Here is a 14,498-nt window from a genome sequence, read left to right on the forward strand (position 1 = left end):
ATATGAGGTGCCGTGATGTGGCCTGCATGGCGCTCATGTTAATTACAGTGAACGATTACATGTGAGAGTGGATGGTGGAGCGGGAGCTGACAGCTCCCGCTCAACCATTTTAGGGTACTGTGAAGTTAAGCAGTGAAGCGTTGCTGAGGTGATGCTATTGCAGGATTACTTCCCATTTGGTGGTGTCACCCCATTTGGGGGGTATCACCCAATGCAGTCCACACCTCCCAGCAATGCCACTGTAGAAAACATTTAGTTTGAACCCAAATGGAAAAAACCCTTACCTGTGTTCACCTTATTCAATATAAGCAAACTGTTGGGAGCCATATACTCCATAACTGTCATGTCTGTCCTGGTCTGTGTTCACACACACAGCTATTGGATTTGCTGTGTGTGAACAGTTTTATGTTCCCTGGTCAGGGAATAGTTAATATCTCTGGCTTTTTCAGCCTCAGTCTCTGTTGTCCAATTGCCTTTAGGGTGTGTCTATTTAATGTCAGCCCAGTCTAGCCTCTGGACTGGTGATTGACTTCATTTCATCCTGACTTCATCCTTACTGATGGACTTCCTTATGTCTAGCTCCTAACATGCTGGCTATGCTTCTAATGGAGACTTGGTGAGACACTCTTTGTTTGAGCTTTTAATCTACTATCTCTGTTTCCCTCCTTCCCAATTACGGATGACACATTTATATCCAGATCGGAGGAGGTATGTATGACGTCATCCCTGAAATTTATGGATTTACTGATTGGATTACACAAGAGAACCCTAGAGGAGCTAGAATGAGAAATTGAAGGGGCACAAATGAAATTAAGAAGCGAATCAACCTGTTGGAAATGGCGGCACAAACGCGCCCCCCAGACTTTCCTCCTACTTTTCTTCTCCGTAAGGTGTGGTTGAAGTTTAAGTCTCTCCTCCTGTTTTTGTGACATACTCACCATTGTGGTTTAACCCGTGTCTTCCTGAATTGCACTCTCTGCCTGATATTGCTCTATGGCTCTCATATGGGATATTGTACCTCTCCCAGCTGTATGATGGGCCGGTACTGAAGTAATTTGCTGAGCTGCAGGAGGAATTAAATTTACGGCACTCATTCTTCTTTCATTATCTGCAGCTACGGCATGCACTGGATGTGCAGTCACAAGCTGGTGCCTTGACTATAGATCCCTCAACAGTGGTGACTGGCTTATTCGGTCAGGTTTCTACTAAAGGAGTGATATCCATGCTGTATAGGGAACTGTTACTTTCTTAACATGAGGCTTATCACCTACATGTTAAGGAAAAATGGGAGACAGACCTGGGTCCCCTGTCAGATGAACAATGGCCACAGATTATGACTATGACCCTGCGCCTTGCCGTGTCAGAGGCCCACAGGGTATCTCAAGTTTTTCTGCTCCATCGGGTGTATCGCATTTTTACATAGAATTGGGGTACGCCCTGATTCCTGTTGTCCCAGATGCTCCATATCTGATGCCCATTTACTTCATATGATGTGGGACTGTACTTCTTTAACGCAATTTTGGGCTGATGTGGGACAATTGCTTGGGATTTGGTTGCCCGTTTCGCTTGTCTGCCTTGTCGTGTGTTTTGGGGTACTTGGATGGTTTGGATGAGGATGGTGGCTTATACATTGGTACCAGTAGAATTCTCTATCAGGCTCGCAAGTTGATTGCACAACATTGGCTGCGAGCCTCTCCACCTACTATATCCGAACTTATTACTAAATTGAACCATATTATTAGGTTGGAGAAGGGTGTATATCTTAACGGAAAGCCATACACAAATTTGAGCGTATTTGGGGGCCCTGGATTGACACTCCGGGTTTGCCTTCCATATATTTACGGAGGACCCATATGGAAGTGTTGTTGGGGGAGCGAGATAATCTGCCTATCTGTGTTTTCTGTGTGTCGTTTCTGTTCTGCTTGTCTTGTATATGTTTGATGCGTTATTATGTCCTAATGCTGTGAGACTCTTTCTGCGTTTCTGTGTACGGCCCTCTTCATGTTCTCTTGTTACCTTCTCTAAATGTGCTTATCCGCACTTTGTGCGTAGTCTCGTGGGTGATGACCCCCCCCCTTTTGCTGCTATTATGGCCTCTCTGACCCTTTTTCCCTTTTCTTTTTGTTTTCTTTCCTGTTTTTCTGTTCTACTTATACCAAGTATATGCAACTTATGGACAGATATTGCACTATTTTTCTATTTTGAAGTTTTATACTTATTCTTTTACGAGGGTAAGACACGGGACATAGGGTGGGGGGTGCTCTGTGTGGGTGGGGGGACGGGGGATGGGGTTTATGGTTTTTGTTTTGTTGTTTGTTTGTAAACTACAAAATGTTTAATAAAAATTTCTGATAAAAAAAAAAAAGCGAATCCACCACTTCTGAATCAGACAAATTTAATAAACGGATGGAAAATAATTTCTCTATCTGGGAAAAAGAAATTTCAGACACAAAGTGTAAGAATCTCACTTGGGATCTAAATGATGTACAGCAGAAAAGAGTTTACAAGTGGCAACAGAACAAGGTGCAAATTAATAGTAATTTTTCAAGACTGAGGTCAATGTCTGTTTTACTGATATCCTCATCAAGTGAATATGAAGAATCTACATTTAGACCCTTCCGTGGACACATTGGAAACAGATGGAAGATGGACTTTCAACCACAAAAACAAAAAAGGAGATGGGGACAGCAAAATCAAGGGGTGTCATCTGAAGACCAACTGAAGGTATCAAATTTGTCGCAACATGTACTATCTGATGTTGATATTTTTGTACTAGCAAAAGGACTAACGTTTTCACCTGTGGCATCTATTGATCATTTCACAGCGATAAAAGACCTCAACCTATTTGCCCGGTCCCTTATTTTCAAAAAATGGTACCATAAAAGCGAAATTGACAAGATTTTTACTACACCCATGGAGAGGATGGCACTCAGGGACTTGGAAGAATTAGCAATCGAACATGAGACACCCAGAGATATGTAGGTACCTATTTCCATTAGGCCTAAATTCTTAAAATTCCCACCCCTATTTGTATGTCCTGGAATTGAAACATTTGTTCACTTGGTGAGTGAAGAGTTTGAAAAGCATGGGGGGAAAAATGTAAAGGATAACATGACAAAGGAGCAAAGGGCTAGTCTGCATAGACTTAAGAACCTTAAAGACGTAGTCTACAAGCCAGCGGATAAGGGCGACAATATCGTTGTTTGGCTCTGTAATCTGTATGAAGCTGAAGCTTTTAACCCCTTAAGGACGCAGGACGTAAATGTATGTCCTGGTGCGGTGGTACTTAACATTTACGTCCTGTGCATAACCGCGGGCATCGTAGCGATGCCCGTGTCATGCGCGGCTGATCCTGGCTGTTGATCGCAGCCAGGGACCCGCCGGCAATGGCCGATGCCCGCGATCTCGCGGGCGTCCTCCATTAACCCCTCAGATGCCGGGATCAATGCAGATCCCGGCATCTGCGGCAATACGCGATTTCAATGAATGATCGGATCACCCGCAGCGCTGCTGCGGGGATCCGATCATTCAGAACGCCGCACGGAGGTCCCCTCACCTTCCGGCTCCCGGCGTCTTCTGCTCTGGTCTGAGATCGAGCAGACCAGAGCAGAAGATGACCGATAACACTGATCTGTTCTATGTCCTATACATAGAACAGATCAGTATTAGCAATCATGGTATTGCTATGAATAGTCCCCTATGGGGACTATTCAAGTGTAAAAAAAAAATTAAAAAAATGTTAAAGTAAAAAAAAAAGTGAAAAATCCCCTCCCCCAATAAAAAAGTAAAACGTCTGTTTTTTCCTATTTTACCCCTAAAAAAAGCGTAAAAAATTAATTTAATAGACATATTTGGTATCGCCACGTGCGTAAATGTCCGAACTATTAAAATAAAATGTTAATGATCCCGTATGGTGAACGGCGTGAACGTAAAAAAAAATTCCAAAATTGCTACTTTTTTAATACATTTTATTAAAAAAAATTATAAAAAATGTATTAAAAGTTTTTTATATGCAAATGTGGTATTAAAAAAAAGTACAGATCATGGTGCAAAAAATGAGCCCTCATACCGCCGCTTATATGGAAAAATAAAAAAGTTATAGGTCATCAAAATAAAGGGATTATAAACGTACTAATTTGGTTAAAAAGTTTGTGATTTTTTTTAAGCACAACAATAATATAAAAGTATGTAATAATGGATATCATTTGACGTTTAACCCTCTTTCCTCCTTTAAACAGAAACTAATGGAGATTATCCAGCAAGCTGCAACCTCAGGAACCATTACACCATCTTTAGCTAAGGCACTTACCGTGGAATATCCAAAAATGACAACCTTGCCAATACCAATCTACTGCCAAAGATACACAAACACCTGACGAAACCACCTGGACGCCCGATTATTTCAGGTAATGGAAACTTAACTGAGAATATCAGTAAATTTATAGATGCAAAACTTAAACCGTTGGTGGAGAGTTTACCATCTGTTGTGAGAGATACCAACGATATTTGGAAAAGGCTTGATGGGATTCATGTGGACAAAGATGCCTCTGTGGGAGTGGGACCTCTTCCTGTCAGATCATGAGGGTCTCGAGATGGACTATTTTGGGTGCAGTACATAGACGATATGCTCATGATCTGGCAGTGAAATCAATTTCAGTTGGCACGTTTTATTTCCAGTCTTAATCATAACAACAAAAATATCCATGTCACCTATAATTTTCATCATGACCACATTGACTTCCTCGATATCACTCTTTTCAAGGATTCATCGGGACTAATCCAAACAGATATGTATAGGAAACCAACTTCTACCAATACTTATTTGCATGCATCCTCGGCCCATCCACAACATATCATTGAAGCCATACTTGTTGGACAATACCTAAGAGCCCGACGCATTTGTTCGTCGGAGGGAGCATTCCAGGCTCAGGTCAAAGATCTACGCAGGAGGTTTTGTGAACCAGGCTATAGTCATTGATGCCTAAAAAGAGCATATAAAAGAGCAACAACCACCCCAAGACAGCAATTATTACAACCAAAAGGGAGTGCAGACAAAATACAGCCAGTAAGCTTTGTCATGAATTACAATGCACAATGGACAAATACGAGACTGTGTCTACAGAAATATTGGCCTCTATTATCCACAGACTCTGTCCTAAAACAGTATGTGACACCCACGGCAAGCATTACTGCGAAAAGACCAAGAAATCTGAGAGACATACTTGTTAAAAGTGAGTACGTAACACCAGTACCTGATAGTATTTTTGGATCTAGGGGAGTAAACACAGGATGCTCACCGTGTGGACATTGCGTCGCATGCCCGAATATACTGAATACTGATTAATTTTTATTTTTTTTCGTAATAAAGGTTTTTATTGGTATTATCAATAACAATTACATTACAGCAGAAAAAAAATTGCAGAACAGCCTACAAATATGCAATCAGAATAGGCAAGTTGCAACACTTCCACAATTGTGAAATATAACATCAATGCATGTGAAAGAATACATGTGGAAACTCACGGTCGTCAATTGTCGTCTATGTGAGTCACGAGTCAGTCCCGTTTCATGTCGCAACCGGCAGTGGGATAAGTTGACATGTCACGTAGGCACACTTGGTGAAACAAACCGACATACAAGGGAGAAAGGGAGAAGGAAAAAGGAAGGAAAAGGAAGAGGGAAAGAGAACAGAGAATAAGGCGGAAGCAAGGATGTAGATACAAGGGGTGCATACCTCAGGTGATCGTGCGCACGGACCAGGCCCCGACCGTCAAGCAGCCTGACATAACTAGGCGGGTCACACACCCGAGAAGAGATATGGACACCAAGGCCAGTCTATGTGTGGAGCGATCTATATTCGGGGGAGGACACGATGGAGGTCCAAGTATGCCATATCTGGTGGTATTTGGTCAGCTGCCTGGAGGAGTCGGCCAAAAGTTCCTCCATTCTGTGGATAGTAGACAACTCCTGCAGCCAGTCCAAGAAGGTGGGGGGGAGGTGGACTTCTACTTCCTAGGTATTACCGATTTAGCAGCCAGCAACATGAATCTTATCAATCGAGAGGTACTTCTCGGCACCGAAGGAGGGAGGATGGACAGGAGAAGGGGAACAGGGTCAGGGGGAAGGCAAACTTTAGTCAGCCAGTAGATCAGGTTTATCACTTGGTCCCAAAAGGGAAGAAGCAATGGACAGTGGAACCAGATATGGGACATGTTACCACCCTGTACACCACATCTCCAGCAGTGATCAGGCACCCCGGGGTAGATACAGGACAGGAGGGTAGGCACTCTATACCACCTTGTCAACACCTTGTAACAGGTTACCTGTGCTTTACTGGAGATAGAAGTCTTATGGCAAGAGGAAATCACCTGTCCGCACTCCTCGTCCGAGAGCGCACGGTTCAACTCTCTCTCCCAACCATCTCGGAAGGGGAGAGGGTCATCTCGAAGCGTATCTATGAGGAGTGCGTACAAGGTGCTAATCGGCCGAGCCGAAGCAGAGCCAGAGGTGCATAATCTCTCAAACGAGGACAGAGGACGGTAGAGGTTAAGACGCGCTCCTCCAGCAGCGCAAAAATGACTCAACTGTGCATATTGAAAGCTAACAAGGGGCGAGGGCAGGCAATCAGGGAGTATGTCAGATAGTGGCTTCAAGCCCGAGGGGGTTAAGAAGTGCGAGAAGGAGGCACCTACCGCTCTAGAGTAACACAGGAACTTAGGTGAGTCAAAGGCAGGTGGAAATATCCGGTTTCCGAACACGGGAGACAAGGGGCCATCTGACCTATGTAGGAGGGAGTCCGGCAGGAGGGTGCGTTCTAGCAATAGAGTACGTGACTGGCGGTAATTCAGACAGGACAGCATTTGTCAATTGTGACCTGGGTAGCCATAAGTGTCTTAGGATGTAAGCGTGCCGTATGGGCCTCCAGAAGTGCCCATTGCTTAGTAACCGGGTCGTGATAACAGTCCAGCACTCTGGTCAACACGGCCGCCAGGAAGTAAAAGAGGCAGTCCGGGGAACCCAGTCCACCGTCCAGTTTGCGTCTGGAGAGAACAGTCTTCGCCACTCGAGGGCGCCCACCTGCCCAGATGAATTTCGATGGCAGAGTCGACAGGTCTTTGAAAAATAATTGGGGGGGGGGTAGCGGGGAGGCTGGAGAAGAGGTAAAGGATTCGGGGCAAGATATTCATTTTGATTACATTGATACGACCCAGCCAGGAGAAGTCCTTCCTCTCCCATTTAGTCATGTCTACTTAATGGTGTGGAGTAGGGGAGGATAGTTAACGCGGAAGGCGTCAGTTAATTTACTAGGTACTTGGACACCTAAGTATTTAAGGGAGTCTCTACACCATTTAAAGGGGAAGTTGTCTTTCAATTGCCTAATTAAGGGCACGGGAAGGGAAACATTAAGTGCCTCGCTTTTGGCGGCATTAAGTTTATAGTTGGAGTACTTGGCGAAGGTGTTAATGGTAGAGAGTAAGGATGGAAGGGAAGTATGGGGGGAGGTGAAGAAAAGCAACAGGTCGTCTGCAAAAGCCGAGCATTTGTGATGATACGAGGCAACTCTCAGGCCCTTAATATGCGGATTGCTACGGATCGCATTAAGAAGGTGTTCCATGCATAGCACAAAAAGCAAAGGGGAGAGAGGGCAGCCTTGCCTCGTGCCATTGCAGATGCCAAAGGGAAGGGATAGCTGGCCATTTATCCTAACCTGGGCTTGCGGGTCCGAGTAGAGTGACATGATGCGGGTCGCCATTAGTGGACCTAATCCAATTTGTGACAGAGTTACCCTCGGAAAACCCCAATCAACACGGTCGAAGGCTTTCTCCGCATCCAACGACAGCAAGAAAAGAGGAGTCTTAGTCCTTTGAGCATGGTGGATGACAGAGAAAGTCCTCAGGATGTTGTCCCTGGCCTCGCGGCCGCGGATAGAGCCGACTTGGTCGACATTTATCAGACCGGGCATAAGAGGAGTCAGCCTGTTTGAAATCAACTTGGCAAAAAGTTTCATGTCCGTGTTGAGGAGGGAGATCGGCCTGTAACTCTGGCACAGCAATGGATCTTTCCCCTCTTTAGGGATCACCGTTATAAAAGCCCATAAAAAGGAGTGGGGAGGGGGTGAAGTCTCAGAGATAGCATTAAAGGCCGAGAGAAGTGGCTGGGACAACTCTGTAAGGAGGAGCTTACCTGCAGGCAGAGATTTCACAGCTACGCTAGGCTCCTCCAAAGAGAATTGATGCTCAAGCATAGAGATACTATCAGGAGAAAGGGTCGGGAGGGCTGTAGCGCTGAGGTATGAGGCTAGGGATGGCAGGGTAGATGAGGGTGAGCGCATTGAGCACGGAGCCGGTAAGTGGTATAGTGCAGAGTAGTATTGTCGGAACGCATCGAGAATGTCTGGCGTGAGATGTGAAAGAGAGTTGTCAGGCTTACGAATAACAGGAACAAACAGGGATGACCTCTTTTCTTGTAGTGCTCTGGCCAGAAGTCTGCCCGATTTGTTCCCCCACTAATCGAAGGTTCTGCCAATGAGCTGTTTATAATAGCGATATTTCTCATTCAACAGGGACAGCAGCTCCTGTCGAATGCATAGAATATCACTCAGTGTATGCTCATGTTGGGACCTTTTGTGCTGCAATTCTAGGGTGTGGAGGTCAGCATGAAGGGAGGCCAGCTTCGCCGATTTTTCCTTCTTCAACCGCGCCCCATGCCGGATTTGGATGCCTCGCAGGATGCACTTCAGAGCCTCCCATTTAATCAGAGGGGAGGAGTCATCTGAGCGATGGTCAGATTGGAAGTTTGCAACCGCAACCTGGAGATCCGTAAAGCACAGTGGATCTAGCAGGAGGGTTTCATTCAGCTTCCAGGTGGCATGGGGTTTGGGGAAGGAGGGAAGAGTGAAGGACATAAAGACCGGGGCATGATCTGACAGGGTGATGGTGCCAATGGAGGAGTGGGAAAGGGAGGGTAAGAGATGGTGAGGGCAGAAAATGTAATCTATCCTGCTATAGGATTTGCGGGGGTGGGAGTAGAAGGTATAATCACGCCCGCCAGGATGCAAGGCACGCCATGTATCACTTAGCTGCAATCCGTGGAGCTTGGCACGGAGGGCTCTCAGTTATCGAAAGGAAAGAGTGGAATGGCCGGTGGACGTATCGAGCAGCGGAGATATGGGGAGATTAAAATCTCCACAAAGTATAATTTGTCCAGACGCAAAAGCGGTGAGCCTGTTCAGAACACTAATGAGGAAGGATACTTGGGCATGGTTAGGTGCATATATGGACGCCACAGTAAAGGCCTGGCCCGAAATTTCACAATTGACAAACACATATCGAGCTGCAGGGTCAGAGATGGAACTCAATATCTGGACAGGGAGAGACCTATGAAAAGCTAGGGAGACCCCCTTGGTCCCTGCCTCGGGGTTGGTGCTGTGTACCCAGGACGAGTAGTATCTTGTGGGCAAGGCAGGCATATGGCCGTCTTTAAAATGGGTTTCCTGGAGCGCCAGAATGTGAGAGCGGGACTTATGAAAGGAGTATAGTACTTGGAATCTCTTCTCAGGTGTGTTAAACCCTTTTACATTGAGTGAAACTACAGTAATGTCAGCTGCCATGGGTAGGGTAGAAAAACATAAGGAACTCACCAACGGTCCGGGGTCCGATCCGCGCACACCACCAAACACAGCATTGAAGGCGACAAGTGCACCACCTACGAAGAAACAAGAGAAGTAGAGAAGGGAAGATTAGAAGTAGAAAACGTAAAGGAAACAGCACCCGTAAGGGAACAAGTGCAGAGGGACTAAGAAGAGGGGCCATAAGGGCCGCTGTAAGCACTAACAGAGCCAGTCTGAGTGCTCGACTAATGGGGTAGCGAGGTAGAAGCACCAGCAATCAACTAGGTCAGAAAATACGTAGCGCTAGGGCCTAGGGCCAGATGGTGCAGGAAGGGATTCCCCCCACCATAGGGCGGGAGAGAAGCGGAAAACCAATAAGGTCAGGGATGGACAAAATAGGTCAGAGACCTTATGGGTCAATACAGTGTGGGAGGCAAAAAACTAATATCAACAAATCAAACAGTCAAGGAGGTGAGGACAGAGTCAGCGGGGCACGGGGTCCCCAGGGGATAGGCAGTGTTGGAGAGGAGGGGGAAAGGGAAGGAAAACTAAGGGGGAACTCCATGGGGAGGTCAAATCCCAGTCCTAGGGTTCAGCGAGAGCCCCGACCAGGAACAATAAGGCAGACAGAGGCTGTCTACAGGGAGACCACCTAACATGTTGAGCATCAGGGCAACAAATAGAAACAAAATCAGCCAGACATCACAACAGCGGTCTTGGGCAGAACAGATCAGGTCTTGTGTCCGTGCCTCCGTGGCATGTTGTCAGGGGCATCATCTCTGGGTCTCCTTGCAGAGTGGCGGATGTCCACCGGGCGTCTCACTGACAGAGTAGTCGGGGAGTAGAGCTGTTCCCAATCAGGCAAGTCCACTGGATGCAACTTGAAGGTAGCCAAGAATTCCAGAAGGTCTTCGGGTCTCCGCAGAGAGCCCACTGTGGTGCCATGTCTAGCCGTGAGGGAGAAAGGATACCCCCACCTGTACAGGATCTTGGCGTTCTGGAGCATTGTCAGGAGGGGTTTTAGTGTCGCTCTAAGGCGGAGGGTACGTAGAGAAAGATCCGGGAAAATATGCAGTTCAGTCCCCTGGAAGGTTAAGGTCTTTAGGGCACGTGCTTTACGCATAATGTCTTCCTTCAAAAGATAATGGTGAACCCTGCAAATTACGTCCCTAGGTTTAGAGGGGTCAGGGCTCTTAGCTTTTAGGGCCCTATGCGCCCTATCCAACTCCAGCGGAGTATCAGCGGGTCTTTGCAGAATGTCGTTAAAGATGGTCTGCAGGGTGCGCGCCAGGTCTTGCGGACCCACAGTCTCTGGTAAGCCTTTAAGGCGAATATTATTGCGTCTGTTGCGATTGTCCATATCATCGACTTGGTCCACAATTTGGGATTGTTGGCGCAAGAGAGATGTTGAAGCGGTTCTCAGAGTGTGGACTTCTGCAGAGATGGAGGCGCGGAAAGTCTCGAGCTCCGACACACGGGTGGACAGTTGGGTCACCTCCCGCTTGACCAGAGCCAAGTCCTGGCGCCAGGTCTTTTTCATGTCAGCTGCTAAGGATAGCATGTCCATTTTGGTGGGCAGCAGGGCCAGTAAAGCTTGCAGCTCAGGGTGATTTTTGAGGGTATCAGCAGCTGCCTCTGGGCTTGGAAGCACCGGTGCAGGCAAAAGGCGTGGTGTAGGCGCCGCAGTTGGTCCGTCAGAGAGTCTCATCAGTTTTGGGTGGTTGAAACTGTGGGACCCTATCCCTAGGGGACCGTCTAGAGTCATCAGAGGAGGAGTTGCCAGCGTGGAGTTTGTGCTGAGAGCGCTGTTTTGATGGGGTTTTAAACAACTTCTTCTTTGCTGGGGGGCTGTCCCCTCAATACTCAGGCACATCGCTATTAGCGTTTAGGGACTCATTATCAGAATGGGGAGAGTCAGAGTTCATATGGTGAGAGGAGACATGCGCAGGAGATGCAGACACAAGGAGTGGAGAGTCACAGGCAACTGAGGGAGCCAGAGAATGGTCTGGTATCTCAGGCAGCACAGAGGGGTGAGCAACAGGGTGAGGGCAGTGAGGAGGAGGGAGTGCTCCAGCAGCAGCCGAGTGGTTGACTGCAGAGAAAGCTTCCTGCAGCACAGTTGGGTGTGGAGGTACTGCAGGCAGAGCAGGGGTTAACTGCAGGAGAGCCGGGACATTGGTGGCAGCGGTTGGCGCAGGTGCCCCATGCAGGGAGGGAACAGGTCCCTGAGAGGGAGAGGATGCCGCCATCTTTAGCAGGGAGAGCTCCGATGTGTGCGCAGGCACTGTGTGGAGTCCGGGACCTAGGTCAGGGGGCCGAGCACTTACGTCGCTCCTCTCCTGTATCGGGTCGGGCAGCGGAGCCTCCGGTGGGTCTCTGGGGAGCAGTGGGGATTCCACTCCTGTGGCGCAGCGCTCTCTCTCAGGCAGAGGCGCCCGCGGGACTGCCAGGCGGGAGGCTGTGTGAGGAGACGTAGGCCTCGTTCGGGTCTCCAACGTCCCCGCTGCAGACCGCAGCTTAAAGAAGGAGGAGATCAGCTGAGCAGGGATCGGCACTTGCGGGTGAGGTGTCCTCTTCTTTTTGTGTCCGTGTCTGCCTCCCATCGGCAGTATTATAGCCCTCTTTTCGGCGGCTCTGGCGGGAGCTCACGCTGGATGCTGCCGGTCGCCAGCGCGTCAGGCCACGCCCCCTCATACTGATGAATTTTATGATTCCTCAGGTACGAAGAAGTACAACAAACTAAAGCGCTTGTCTATTATGCTAGCTGCCCCTGTAAGAAGATCTATGTGGGAATGACGACGAGACAATTAAAGGTACGTGTTCGCGAACACGTACATGAAATACGTACAACAGCTTCTGGCTCTAGCACTGATGACCTTAAACCCATTCGACATTTTGCAAAATACCATAACTGTGATTTTTCACTTTTACAAGTGAGAGGAATTGATGAAGTCGAGTTGGGAATTAGGGGTGGTAATGTTGGAAAAATACTGGCACAAAAGGAAAGCCAATGGATCTGGACACTCGATAGACTATACCCAAATGGTCTAAATGATGTTCTGCCCTTTGCTCCATTTCTCTGACCATTGTAGTTTCCCTCCAGTAGGTAAAGAAAAATGTTTTTATATTAATTGGTTTTAATTTATTTTTCAGCGTCCATGGATGTTCACTAACTACATGTAGAACCCAGTCCACCTCCCGATTTAAGGAATACCTTTTCAAGTGGTACCATCAGTTTGCCCCCCGTCTGCTGCCATCTATCTTACTGCAGAACTTTTGAGTGTATTTAATTCAAATATTTGCCTCATGTTTAATTATATTTATAACTATTTCTGTTTATTTTTAGGTTTATTCATCTTATATATTTTACTTTACTTATATAATTTTTTTACATTTAATTTATTATATTTTTTGTTTATTATTTTTATATTTTCATTTTTTATCATTTATTCTTATTTTTTTCTATTTCATCATCTGCACACCCCTATTTAATCCCTATATTCTTCTTCCCCACCCCCTTTTCTATAAGCACTATGTGTATTTAGTTTTTTGACACAATCTGAATTCTTCATTTTTATTTTTCCTATCACTAAATATTTTTTATTATATGTTTTATCACTTTACAACGTTTTTTGTCACCATTTTCACATGAAATCACTACATGTATTTAGTTTTTTGGCACAATATGAATTTCACATGTATATTTATAGTATTATCACTAGTGTTGAGCGGCATAGGCCATATTCGAATTCGCGAATATTCGCGAATATATGGACGAATATTCGTCATATATTCGCGAATATTCGCATATTCGTTATATTCCCGTTTTATTTTCGCATTTGCGAACATTCGCGTATGCGAAAACTATCATATGTGCATATTAGCATATACAAAATTAACATACGCGAAAATTCGCATATACAAAATTAACATACGCGAAAATTCGCATATGGGAAAATTCGCATGTGCTAATTTTCGCATATGCTAATTTTCGCATATGCGAATTTTCGCGCGCCAGTCTCACACAGTAGTATTAGAGCCTTCTTTACACCACACAAGCTGGAAGCAGAGAGGGGTGATCACTGTGATGTGTACTGTGAAAAAAAACAAAACAAAAAAAAAAAAAAAACGAATATTCGTAATTACGAATATATAGCGCTATATTCGCGAAATTCGCGAATTCGCGAATATGCGATATTCGCGAATAATATTCGAATTGCGAATATTCGTGAGCAACACTAATTATCACCCAACTATAATTGCTGTTATCAATTTTGCAATCACTTAAGTCGCCTTCCACACTGAAACTGTAGTGTCGGCAATATATGCACTTTATTATTATTATTATTATTATTATTATTGCTGCTATATATATATATATATATATATATATATTTTATTTTGTGTTTCAATATGACCTGGTTCATATTCACCTTATGTGATTCTGTGCGGTATTGCTTATATGCAATGTTCACGACCACTGAGTCCTCTGTTCATATCCGCTGATCTCAAGTGTCCTCTGTTCATGACCGCTGATCCATAGTGTCTCCTGTGCTGCTCACTGATCTGTGTCCTCTGAACTTAATCTGTTATAGAGTTCTATGTTCCTGTTATGTTTCTGGTTTGTGACCGACTATTTATTAGTATTTGTTTTTATTAGGCCCCTGCACTTTAGTTCAGGAAGGGATCGGCACCCAGTTGTTGATCCACTGGTTAGGGTGGATGGGCAAGTAGGCAGGGAGAGCGGTTTTAGGGTCAGTTTAGGACTTACTCTCCCTGTCCCCCGGATCGGTCCCTGACATTAGCATTGAAATTGCAATACCCAAAAGGAAAAGTTTTGAAATTATGGAAATCACAGGATCGATAGACACGTTAAAGGAAAACTGCA

At 45.8% G+C, this 14,498-nt stretch overlaps 1 long non-coding RNA gene across 1 annotated transcript; it reads left to right on the plus strand.

The window, feature by feature from the left end:
• The first annotated feature begins 2,830 nt into the window (after positions 1–2,830).
• LOC130307116 (uncharacterized) lies at positions 2,831–12,905 on the plus strand. Its single transcript, XR_008856335.1, has 3 exons — positions 2,831–2,982; positions 4,239–4,406; positions 12,764–12,905. It is a non-coding gene; the product is annotated as an uncharacterized LOC130307116 (long non-coding RNA).
• The last annotated feature ends 1,593 nt before the right edge of the window (positions 12,906–14,498 follow it).

This window comes from Hyla sarda, chromosome 1 (genome assembly GCF_029499605.1).
Source record: "Hyla sarda isolate aHylSar1 chromosome 1, aHylSar1.hap1, whole genome shotgun sequence".
In the NCBI taxonomy this organism is placed as follows: domain Eukaryota; kingdom Metazoa; phylum Chordata; class Amphibia; order Anura; family Hylidae; genus Hyla; species Hyla sarda.